A 7332-nucleotide genomic window follows, 5' to 3' on the forward strand; every position below is an offset into this window, starting at 1 on the left:
TACACCGTAATACATTTATAGTGGAAATGTTCTCAGGTTCCTTCATATTGCCTCCACTCTCAACTATTTTCAGCCACCAGAGACCAGTGCCATGTAGGTCAGGATTACTTTTATTGTCAAAGCTATATTAATAGAATTTCGCAAGTCTGAATGTACTTCCTCCCTCCCTCACATTATCTTCAAGTGAACCAGGAAGAGTCCTGACTGAGATTATTCTCAAGTTAGTTGCTTGATCTGACTCAAGCCTTGCTTATTTGTCCAATGTCTTGGTTACAGCTCTTTATCCAGTCCTTCAAAACCATTGCATCTATATCAGTGGTGAAATTCAAAAACTTTTACTACCGGTTCTGTGGCCATGGCTTGGTGGGCGTGGCAGGGGAAGGATACTGCAAAATCCCCATTCCCTCCCTACTCTGGGGCCAGTCAGAGGTGGTATTTGCCGGTTCTCCGAACTACTCAAAATTTCCAATTCCATTTCTCTAGCACCTGTTAGAATCTGCTGAATTTCACCCCTGATCTATATCCTCTATAACTGTCATTATTTACCCTTAGTCATATCCTACAGCAATGATATCCGAGTAGCTATTTAAATCTGCAGTGGTCCATTCAGTATGGATGGTCATATGAAATCAGCTGCTCAGAGTGCAGGTTAGCTATTGTAGACCTGGAATTTATTGGATAAAATGGGAATAAATATTGATAACTTTAGTTATAAGCAATTATGGAGCTATATACCCAGTAGTTCACCATACAATTATAAGAAAGAAAGCAACCTACGGTGGCCATCTTCATGCCCACATCAACTGGCATAATTATAATTGTTACAACTGCTACCTCCTGGAAGTATATTCTCAACTGGTTATTTTAAGGGTAGTGTTTTAATCTAATTGATTTTAGGGCTTTTAGAGCCATATTTTATTCTTCTATACAGTTCTTTTAATTTTTAACCTCCTCCATGTGTATATTTATATTTATATTTATATTTGTACTTATTATTTGTTATGTGTTATGTGGACTGTACACCGCCCCGAGTCCCTTTTTGGGAGAGGGGGCGGTTTAGAAATGCGAAGAATAAAATAAATAAATAAATAAATAAATAAATAAACCCAGATACTTATGCCAGATCAGTCTGGGTCTACCAGTCTGAGTGACAATTTAGTCACTATCTGCAGTGGCCTGGACATCATTCCCCAAATTCATTCCTGGCTTCATTCCTGTACATTGAATAGATTACTGACCTGCAAAGGATCTCCAAATTATGTGCAACATTAAACGGCACAATAATGCAACAGAAACAAGCTATAATTTCCAACTCATAAAAGCAATGCAACACTAGTCACCATTATGTAACTGGACCATCATACCATGTCAATTGCTGAGATTAATATAGAAAAAAAATATCATCTGTATCAACATTGGGACCTGTTTAACTTCTGGAGGAAGAAGATTCAAGAAAATGGCCTTAGATTTCATTTTTTTGTTGTTCAAATTTTTATTGGTTTAAAAAAAATTCAAGGAAAAAGGGTTATAGGGTTATAAAACATTTTGACAGCTACATTGTGAGGGGGGGGAGCCCCCCCAGGTCTTGCAACTTCTACAAACAATGATAGAAAAATATCAACATTTACCTAAATATTAGCAGTTTTAAATTTAACACAAAATCATCAGTATGTTTCAATCATTTGTTTTGTATCACTTCCATGAAAGTACATTGTAGCAACAATTGCAATAGTGTTCCAAATCACTTTTGTGATCTGAGTCTTCTAGCTGTTGCATCCTCTCTCCCATCCACCGGCTGAGCCTCAGCCCCTCCCTCCTTTGTTTCTTGTGTAACATCCCCCATTTCACCTAAAAGAGCACTGTGTTTTTTAGCGAAAGCCTCTGCTTCCACTGGTGTGTGAATTCTAATTCTGCTGTCCTCCCAAAAAATCAGCATGCCTTCTGGAAATAACCATCTAAACCAGACCCCATTATTATATATATATTTGCTAAGAAGGAATATTTCCTTCTATTATCTCTTACTTTCTTTGGGATCTGTTTAAGAATGGTTATTTCTTTATCTTTATATTTTAGTGGTCCTCCCCTTTGAGCTCCTAGAACCTCATCTCTTGTAGTTTTTCTAAGAAATTTGATATGAACTTCCCTTGGAACGTTGTGCGTTCTTGCATAGGCTGAATTAACCCTATAGATCAAATCAATGTCCTACCAGAGCTGTTGTTTATCTCTATTAATATATTCTGCTAGTATTGTGGTCATAATCTCTTTGAGATCTTCATTCCCAACTTCTGGCAAATTTTGGAACCTAAGAAAAAAAGACATCCTTTCAAATTCCATTTTTAACATCTGATTCCCAAATTCTGCATTCCCCTTCTGGATTGTCTTCATCTCATCTCTAATCCCAACCCTCCCCTCCTCCAGCACACCAATCCTCTGTTCATTCCGTGTGGTTTGCTGGTTCATCTCTCTGAGCTGTTCATTTAAGTCCTGCAGTTGTTTTTTGATTTCATCCTGTCCCTTTAAGATGTTTTGAAGCATCTGTTGAGTAGACAGGTCTTTTGCACTCTCTTCAGAGGCTTTAGGTTGTAGAAAAGATCCAATTTGTGACTGGTGTGCAGGGCTGGACGTGGAAGATGTTGGGGCCGACGAGGCCTTACCAGGTGGCAATTTCCTTGGACCCATCATGAGTCTCAGAGATAATTGTTATTCTGTACAAAGAGAGGGCGTCTGTGGGAGAGCATAGCCAGCAGGGATCACCAAACAAGCAGGTCCAAAGGAGAACAAGTCCTCTAGCAGAAAAATTAAAGCAGATAGGTGGGTCAAAATATTCCAAATCCAGGGGAGTAACGTGTTTGAAGAGGCTCCTGGAAGTCTCTGGGGTGGAAATTAGTTGAAAGCCATAAAGTTTTCCAAGGGAGGAGTTTCATTCATAAAGACAAAGAAGAAAGAGGAAGTTGGCCATCTTGGCTCAGCCAGTATAGGTGATCAGGAAACAACAAAGTCAAAGTTCCCATAAGTAGTTTAAAAAAGAATCAGTTCAACCATCCTTTCTCTCACAATTTTAGCCAAAAAAAAAAAAAAATTTTTCCCCCCATTATTTAAGGGAAGTGAAAGTGGTTTTCAAACTTTCTTTCTCCCCCTTGAAAGGGAGAGATTTTTCAAGTGCCGCTTTTCTGAGGGGGGTGGAATTCCCCCCCCCTCCAATCTAAACTCCTCCAGAAGTTGAAACAAGCAAGGCAGGAAAACTGCAAAACAGTCAGGAGTGTAAAAATAGTAAAAGACCTGGGGAGACCCCTCGGCTCAACGCTCTTCAGCTGCTTCATTCCAGTTGATTATTTCCTTCCAGGCTGCGTCCGGAGAAGTGCGCAGTGGCATTCCGCGCACTCCCTAAGCTCCCTGGCTCCTGGGGCAAAGCTGGAGACCCCCCCGTGGCCGCCACCGTTCCAGGGGGTCCCTATGGCAGGGCGCACCTCGAACGCACCCTGTGCTCCCCCTAGACTTCAGGGGAGCCCACCGGAGCAGCGAGAAGGCAGACACGGACGTCAGTCTCCTTCGGCTGCCGGAAGTCGTCTCCCCTTAGATTTCATTTTTAATCTTATTATGGATATACAGATCTAGTTCTGATATTTTTAACTTGGCCAAGAGCACTGAATAAATTCAGGACTAAATAGGGAATTCAGTTAATATTTTACAGTATTCTAACCACTGTCTTACAAGGCAGTTTTTAGGGAGGGAAACCTGAGCCAATGATATAGGAGACATCCAAATGCTGACCAAATGCTCTCACTGGAGGTAAAGCAGTCTCTGTGGCCTTTGTAAGCTTTTCATTCCTTTGCATTTCTTTTCTGCATATATCTTTAAACGGCTAGTGCTCTATATAGCAGACTGAGGAGAAACTGGGAGAACAGGGTATGATAAAATTAAGTCACTGATCAACCAATGGAGAGAGAGGATTAAGAAGGAAGCCAGAATTTAGGATTAATCAGGTCAAAAGGAAGATCACCTGAAGTGTAGGAGTGTGCTAAAATCGGGGGGGGGGGGGGGAATGACTTGCTCAAAAAAAGCTTAACTGAAGCAAGTCATTTCTCTACAAGTGATTCAGGGGTGGTATACACTTCCCTACCAGTTTGCAAATGTCTGCACATGCTCAGGGCCTAAAAGGGATGCTGGGCGTGGGTGGGCAGAGTCACTCATGATTTCTGCCACCGGTTTGGGTGATCCTGACCGAACAGGCAAAATACCACCTCTGAAGTGATTCCAATGGGTGGACAGAAATAGGTAAATTTTGCAGGACTGGAGATCACTTCAAACTTCTCCAAACCAAATTGAGAGTTGTGATGGTATTGTAGGGATGGTCAGGGATGAATTCTTCAACCCATTCTATCATCTTTTTTCATACTTTTAGGGTTAGGAATGCAAGCAGGAAATCCGGTAAAGTGCTCCAGCTCACGAATTCAAAAACATCCTAAATCATCATCAGTCAAGATAACAATCCCAAACTGTTTACACCAGCCTATGCCAATCAAGAATGTAAATAAATTTCATTTCCCTCAATCTTAGGTATGGAGGCATTGAGATTGTAACAATGATGTCCTACACATCACATAGGTACAAGACAAGGGGGGGGGGGGAAGGCACTAATAAAAACTTTTACATTCCCAAATGCAAAATAAAAGTTCAAAGCAGACTGAAATCCAGCTGCTAAATTTACTATTTTAATCTAAAGAACCCTAAAGCCCGATCAAGAGAAGATTCTGCCAAAAACTCACAGTGCATGAAAGATCTGTTACAACGTGTTGCTTCCTCAAAGGCATATTTCATGAGGAATTTCAACTAGTCCTTAATTAATACAATACTAATTTCACATTTTAGTAGCTCTGCTAAAGTCTCTGCTTTGCAAGCTAGGGACATTTCTAATGAGCAGTTACAAAATGCCAGCAGAGACTGGTTTAGCTGTCTCCAGTCCTTTCTTTTAAAGAAAAAGAAAACATGATAACTTCTTACACTATTAAAGAAAGGGGAAGAAAGGACAGTTTCTGTTAACACAGACAGGACAATTGCAATACTGGGAAATGAACATGTTGATTCATGAAATGAGCCCCTCTCAATGTTGAGCAAGACTTATTCCCAATTAAACAGATTTAAGATTACAGCCCAAAAAATAATCAGGGAATTCTTAGCTTATATTTCATTTTCAATGCATTAGATTGTAGATAGCTATATCCTTCTGCAAGGTGAGAGAATAGCATTAGCTTATCTTGCTAGGTTCATTGATGATGTTTCCCTAACATTAACACACTTTTTTTTATTTTGCTGAGGCAACATGTATAAAATCCCCAGCTGAAAAAAATAGAAACATTCTGATAGGTGGCATTCTAATTGCCCTATCAAAATTCCAGTATGCCACCAACATGGGATAGTGCACTTTCTGGCTTTTTTTTTTCCAGAAAATAACAATAGCACTTAGTCTTATATACTGCTTCACAGTGCTTTCTAGCCCTCTCTAAGTGGCTTACAGAGTCAGCATATTGTCCCCAACAATTTGGGTCCTCATTTTACCCACCTCGGAAGGAGGGAAAGATGAGTCAACCTTGAGCCAGTGAGAATCGAACTGCGAACTGCTGGCAGCCGGTAGTCAGCAGAATTAGCCTGCCATACTGCATTCTAACCACTGCACCATCACGGCTCAGAGACTACAACACTTGCTTAAACCTTGGTATTGCTTTTGCTTAAGCTTTCTGACCACTCCAATGTAGAATCCCAGACCCACCCATTCACCTGACATTCCCTAGCCCATTTTGCTGGATTGTCTCATGCACTGTGGATGCTCCATTTGCAATGGCAATATGTTTCCCTCTCATCCTTGCAATGGAAGGAAAAAGCAAAAATTCGTTAAAGTGCTATCCTTACAACTTGTCTTTAGCATGTCTTGGCACTGCGGTCAGACAATGCTGCTTTCCAGCAGACAAAAAGAAAATGATGAAGGAACATTATTTGAAGGGATTAAAGATCAAGCTTTTTTTAAAAAAACATAAAAACATAAATTTATATACGTGGTGGCTTATGGTAGCAATTAATGGAATTTCTTTTTCATGAGGATTGAATGAGGAGGCTTTGAAAATCTGTTTATAAATGGGGAAAGTTAATTTTATTTCTTTTGCTTTATATCTTACAGAAACTGATAATTTGGAATACAAAATGGACTTATCTGACTAAGGATAAAATAGATATGTTACTATTTCTGGTAGCTCTTAATAGACTTTTGCTGATTAGGACTGAATTATGAGCTTTGTATAATTTGATTATTGATATGGGATGAGATGTGGGAAGAAGAAATCTATTTAAATTAAATATTAGAGAAGGTGTTAAGTTACTGAAATTGTTTATACTTGTCTAGAGGGAAGGGGAAATCATCATTTACAGTATATCTTTTTAAAAAAATCTCTGCACTTGTTTCTTTTTTATATTTTTCTTAAAGTTTGCATTAGTTTGTAATCTTTGCATTTGTAAACTTTAATATTTTTTTTAAAAGAGTTTCATAACATCTTATTTCTATTCTTTCTCTGGGACTATAGGTAGTCCTCGCTTAGCGACCAGAATTGGGATTGGCAACTCGGTCTTTAATGATAACAGTCACTAAGTGAAATTGTGTTTTTGATCTTTACTTCAGTTTTGCTTTACAGACTTGCACAGATCATAAATTCAAGGATTGGTCATAAAGTTATTTTTTCAACACCATCATAATTGCAAACAGTCATTAATCAAGCAGTCCCTAAACAAAGAAAGGAGAGGTGGGGGGGAGGGAGTAATTAGTGGATAGACTTTAGCATGGATCAAAAGTTGCAGGGAATCAAATAATGCTCCATTTCATTGAAACATTTTAAATGCTTATTATTTTATCTTAGTCTTAAAATTTAAATCTTAAAATTTAACACAGAAAACTAAATTCTAAAAATTTAGACAGACTAATGTACTAGAATGATTGTTGGTAAACCAAATGAAGCAACAGCATTGAAAAGATTGAAATAGCAAGCTAGATAGGGACCAAGGAGGACAGGTGTCAAAATACTTTACATATGAGCACAGGGATATTTCCCTAGGAAGGTGCTTTACAGGTGAGCCCTTGGCCTTCTCTTTAGAAGTGCTTTACATGTGCCCCCTTGTCCCATCATTGATGACAAAGATCAATTGGAAAGGACTCAGTAGATGGCCTTGTAAGGCCAATGTCAGGGTTTAGGCTTTAACTAAAGTATATGTGAGACAAAGAAGTGAAAGAGATGTTTTATTATTTGGAACGAGCTAATGAGCTTTTTTTTAACTTTACCAATTTTGCAC

This window comes from Natrix helvetica (genome assembly GCF_964273705.1).
Source record: "Natrix helvetica genome assembly, chromosome: 1".
NCBI classification, from domain to species: Eukaryota; Metazoa; Chordata; class Lepidosauria; order Squamata; family Natricidae; genus Natrix; species Natrix helvetica.